Source organism: Schistocerca nitens, chromosome 8, assembly GCF_023898315.1.
Source record: "Schistocerca nitens isolate TAMUIC-IGC-003100 chromosome 8, iqSchNite1.1, whole genome shotgun sequence".
In the NCBI taxonomy this organism is placed as follows: domain Eukaryota; kingdom Metazoa; phylum Arthropoda; class Insecta; order Orthoptera; family Acrididae; genus Schistocerca; species Schistocerca nitens.
In genome coordinates, this window is record NC_064621.1 from 138,404,246 (window position 1) to 138,410,194 (window position 5,949).

Below are 5,949 nucleotides of genomic sequence, written 5' to 3' on the forward strand. Positions count from 1 at the left end.
CACTCTACATACATCAAAGCAGCATACCACAGTATATGCCCTATAACAAAGTGTATAACAGATTTTATCACGTATTCTATATGGCAGGTCGTATGTTTATTTCACATTTCATTAATCACATTTTATTGACACTATCTTCCTTCAACATGACTGTAATATAAGCTTTGAAGTGGTTTCCATATGTCACTGCAGACATCAGAAACTACCTGCGTTATGACAGTTACTAAAATGCGAAACGATGATTAACGTAAACGTCCCCAGTTTCTAATAGCCAGAGTGTAAACGCTAACCTTTCTTCAGGTTGCGTAGATGTCGGTAACTAGGGTTCTGCTTTAAAATTTCCTTTTCAGTTGCAATGAGACGCAAGAGAAACGGGTCAGCCGACATAAGTTCCAAGTTTTTCTTACGCCATTTTGTTTACTTTGTCAAAAACAGTTCACTTGTCAGGCAAAATAATCCTAAAAAGCTTTCGACGGTGTTGAGCCGGTCATGCATTACTTTTTAAAAGTGTAAACCGCCGTTTGTGTGTTATTACCTTCATCTTATGCATCATCTAGATTTCGTCTTTTATATCATCATCAAGTACAACGCTAAAAGTTGTTAGACCATTATTACGTCAAATATGTTCAGGCAGTCTACTTTGGACTGCCTTACTCTTTCAAAATAATCCTGTCTGCATATCAAAGTTTGCCATGTGGCTCTAGCTGTATAGTGTTGTATTCTGTGTCCCGATTATTAACTCTAAAAAAGAAAATAAGGCAGCGTTCATAGGTTATGCTCGTTATCTCGTTTTCTCTTCAATTTCCTCTGGTGTAAACTCCTGTCGACAGATACAAGCGAAAGGCAGCGAACACTGGCGAATTGTTCGCTTTCATTCACTCTTGTGTATCCAGCCTTAATAACAACGAATTCACATCTTGGGTAACGTTATAATTTATATTACGTAAATCTGAAGTGTGTCTCAACATTGCCAGTATTTCCCTTAACGCTACGATTCTGAATACAGATCTACGGTCAGTGGTAATGGAACGAGGAAACTGGGATTGCTGTTTGCTCCGTCGTTTGGCTACGTTTTAGAAAATTCAGTCTTTCCGTCGTTGGTTCGTTAATGGAAGATCTTTCCTTCTCTGTCTTACCTCACTCAACTTCTTTCAGCTGACATATATGTCGGATTTAGCTGGCTGCAACGTCTCCTGCAGCCGCCAGGTCACATCCCCCTTCCGTGCGAGGAATCAACTAGAAGTAGAATGCCTTGCCATTGTCAAGACGCTTAGTTTTCACCCTATATTAATCTCCATAAGTTGGAACAAAGTTTTAAAACTGAAAAAAGTTAGTAAATTGTTATCTTTGAGGTTTTTTCGCTGTGTTTGGTTAATGGTGTGCTTCCGGGTGTTCTGCCGAGTTGTTGATTCAAATGGCTCTGAGCACTATGGGACTTAACTTCCGAGGTCATCAGTCCCCTAGAACTTAGAAGTACTTAAACCTAACTAACCTAAGGACATCACGCACATCCATGCCCGAGGCAGGATTCGAACCTGCGCCCGTAGCGGTCGCGCGGTTCCATACTGTAGCGCCTAGAACCGCTCGGCCACTCCGGCCGGCGCCGAGTTGTTGTTTCCATTTTATGTACAATATTTAGATGAGTGAGCGAACCGTCTTATTCAGGTGCTGCGCTTTTTGCAGCTTGGACTCCAACCAGACTGAGAATTACTGTTGGTCTCACGACGCTGTTTGCAGCTGAGTTCGACTCCCGGAGCCTACTACGCCCTTACGTGCTCTTTTGTTGGTCAGAGTTTCCCCTGATCGTCCGTAAAACGCAAATTCACTCAACATATCCAAGCCCTGGTGGATGTGATGTCTAGGGAATCACACCACCTACGAACAGTGTCCCGAAGGAATGGGTACACAGATCGTCAAACTGAATAGGTGTTGCAATGAAAATGGAGAACTTCTGGAGTAAGAAGGTGACTGAGACAGAATAAGAGAAAGCAAGCGTCCCTCGTTTACCTTATGCTGGCCTAATCTCCGGAAAGATCGGTTAACTCAAACTTTTGATCTTCCCTTCAACGAAGATAAAAAAATCTTCTTTGTAATGTTAAAGACGATCCAGATCTCTGAAAGCCGACTGTATATCTCGTTCCACAGGTCTTACGTGAGGCACACTACCAGGAAAGTCGAGGAACAACAGCGACACACTTGACTAAAACTACCAAGCAAATCAACTGTCGCCGAGCGCTGCCTCGAATATAATCACGGAATGAAATAAGATGCGACCAATACCGTGGCGCAGATGCCAAGTTCCTGGGACAGCACAATTTACAAGCCTATCGAGACAAAGCTACTGGAAAACCTAACAAGTAGGGACAGTGGTTTCAATTTAAACAACGCTTCGAGTCCAGCACTCAGTGTATTTAAGTCTAGTCAGCTATCGTATCTACCAGAGCTGGAAAACACTGAGAGAATTTGCGTTTGTTGGAACATCAGTGTCGGTTTGTTCATCAGCCAAACAAATTTTTCCATAAACACATTGCGCTATAAACTACATTTGGGCTGTTATTTCCTTCCGGCCACGGGAAATTTTCTTCTATGAGAGCCAAGATTCCATCGATTCGACATTTTCTGGCAGCGTCTTTTGGTGTATTTCTTCTGCCCTGCCTCTCCAAGGACAGATGTTTCCTGTGTCCAAGCTGACAGCCTATGGTTAAGAGAGGTATGCTAATGCGTCTGCCTAGGCAAAGTTAGTGGAAAGTCTCCAGGAAGACCTCTTCTTGCACTAGCAGGAAGCTTTCGCTTCTCACAAGCTGCCGTTATGAACTGAATAGTACCCAAGGTGAACATTAATAAAACCGACAAATTTAACGGGCGGATTCCAGATTGGACACGTAGGAAAAAAGGTCCTACGAACACGTGTCTGAAAATGCATCGTTGTCACGGTAGATGTCGCTGACGAACGAAAGTTCCTCTGCCCACGTTTCGTGCGTTCCTTGCGTGCTGCAGGCTGGGTGATTGACGCAGCGTACTGTAAGCAGTACAGAAGAACGCTGAAGATTAGATGGGTAGATCACATAACTAATGAGGAGGTATTAAAGAGAATTGGGGAGAAGAGAAATTTGTGGCACAACTTGACTAGAAGAAAGGATTGGTTGCTAGGACATGTTCTGATGCATCAAAGGATCATCAGTTTAGTACTGGAGGGCAGCGAGGAGGGTAAAAATCGTAGAAGGGGACCAAACGATGAATACACTAAGCAGATTCAGAAGGATTTGGTTGCAGTAGGTACTAGGTGATGAAGAAGCTTGCACAGCATAGAGTAGCATGGAGAGCTGCATCAAACCCGTCTCTGGACTGAAGACCACAACAACTGTAAGCAGCAGAACGGTCCGGTAACCATGTCGGGAACAAGGTGAGATACTGCTCGTGTACGGCTGAGCAGATAGAAACGATCGAGAGGCAGCACGGCTATACCAAAACAAGTACTATATATGACGGTAGTATCTGTTCCCGAAAGAACAGTTACCGTGGATGACCATGCAGCTTTGCTAGAAATGACATGATAATTAAATAGACACCCTAGCTGCAAACAGACGTTGATGTACTTCAGTGGGGACATGTTGAAAATGTGTGCCCCGCCCGGGACTCGAACCCGGGATCTCCTGCTTACATGGCAGACGCTCTATCCATCTGAGCCACCGCGGGCACAGAGGATAGTGCGTCTGCAGGGACTTATCCCTTGCACGCTCCCCGTGAGATCCACATTCCCAACATGCCCACACCACTACATTCGTAGTGCGCCTAATAGATGTTTGCCCATCATACTCATTACTCGTGGCAGATTAATCTACCAAGTCCCGTACGAGTTCGGGCATAGCGTGTGCGTTCGCACAAGAAGGTCAATGGCCGGGAAGCCATATTTTAACTATATATGACGGTAGTATCTGTTCCCGGTCGGTGCACACATTTTCAGCATGTCCCCAATGAAGTACATCAACGTCTGTTTGCAGCTAGGGTGTCTATTTAATTATCATTTCATTTCTAGCAAAGCTGCATGGTCATCCACGGTAACTGTTCTTTCGGGAACAGATACTACCGTCATATATAGTTAAAATATGGCTTCCCGGCCATTGACCTTCTTGTGCGAACGCACACGCTATGCACGAACTCGTACGGGACTTGGTAGATTAATCTGCCACGAGTAATGAGTATGATGGGCAAACATCTATTAGGCGCACTACGAATGTAGTGGTGTGGGCATGTTGGGAATGTGGATCTCACGGGGAGCGTGCAAGGGATAAGTCCCTGCAGACGCACTATCCTCTGTGCCCGCGGTGGCTCAGATGGCGGCGCACGGTTTGGGGGTGTGTGCATGCACCCTTTTTACCGTCGTCTGTGTCTGCACTCTGGTATGTTTTAGTCTATGGAAAATTCCCGACTAATAGTCGACTTTATCGCATAGGACTGGCCACCTCCCCACTCTGCCATGACTGTCAGCTCGAAGACACCGACGAGCACCGTCTTACGTGCCCCCTGAAACAAAACGTATGGCTCCTCATCCAACGAATCGTGGGGTTTTACCTCCGTGCCCCGCCAACGACGGTAACCCCGGATTTCCTGTTGTTGCCCCAGACATTTCACTACCCTCTTGCTAAGCACCATACCCTAATCTGGTTTCGAGGACAGGCTTTAGAATACCTCTTTCAGAGTGGTCCGCATACAGTCCTTGACTTCTGGTGCAAAGTTGTGACCGCGTATAGCACCCTCACCCGAAAACCATCTTACCGACAAACTTTTGCCGGTTATCTCCGCAGCGTCTTCCTTGAACCCCCTCAAAGTTGGGGTGTACCATGCCTACCTGTCACATGATGCAACACCCTTATCCACGTTCTCATGCATCGACCAAAAACAAACACAATTTTTTTTAAAGGAAGAAGACAGAATATGTTATATTTTGTTGTATTTAATGTTTTTCTTTTTTAATATTTTTTTTTGTTTAACTAACAGTCATTTGTATATTTTTAAATGGTACCTTGAAGAACTCTTGCATAGTGAATATATATGTACTTTTAGTTTGTTCAATACAAATTTTTAAACAAAAACAACAACAAAATAACAAAAAAAGAACAAAAAAGATGGATAGAGCGTCTGCCATGTAAGCAGGAGATCCCGGGTTCGAGTCCCGGGCGGGGCACACATTTTTAACATGTCCCCAATGAAGTACATCAACGTCTGTTTGCAGCTAGGGTGCCTATTTAATTATCATTGCAAAACAAGTACCTTCACAGACACCAACCACATCACACAACATTTCATTCCCTTTTCGGGCGTTTTTAAGATCACAGGTCCTTTCAGACAGACGAACATGCAGGGAGGCAGCCGACTGTATGTATCGTGGCAAGGATGCATTTCCGGACACATGTTCATAGGACCTTTTTTCCTCCGTCTCCACTTAGGAATGCGACCCTGCAGTTTATCGGTTTTATTAACGTTCACCCTGTATAGTGCCTGCACCAGTGTTTAGTATCCAGTCACACACACCCAGCCGCGCGGGATTAGCCGAGCGGACTCAGGCGCTGCAGTCATGGACTATGAGGCTGGTCCCGGTGGAGGTTCGAGTCCTCCCTCGGGCATTGGTGTGTGTGTTTGTCCTTAGGATAATTTAGGTTAAGTAGTGTGTAAGCTTACGGACTGATGACCTTAGCAGTTAAGTCCCATAAGATTTCACACAGCCGGCCGGTGCGGCCGAGCGGTTCTAGGCGATTCAGTCTGGAACTGCGCGACCGCTACGGTCGCAGGTTCGAATCCTGCCTCGGGCATGGATGTGTGTGACGCCCTTAGGTTAGTCAAGTAGCTCTAAGTTCTAGGGGACGGATGACTTCAGATGTTAAGTCCCATAGTGCTCAGAGCCAGAGCCAGGTTTCACACACATCTGAACATCATAAACACACACCCATT

The 5,949-nt window shown here is 45.2% G+C and overlaps 1 non-coding gene across 1 annotated transcript; it reads right to left on the reverse strand.

The window, feature by feature from the left end:
• Nucleotides 1-3,622: 3,622 nt before the first annotated feature.
• On the reverse strand, nt 3,623-3,697 carry Trnat-ugu (transfer RNA threonine (anticodon UGU)). Its single transcript has one exon. It is a non-coding gene; the product is annotated as a tRNA-Thr (tRNA).
• Nucleotides 3,698-5,949: the final 2,252 nt, after the last annotated feature.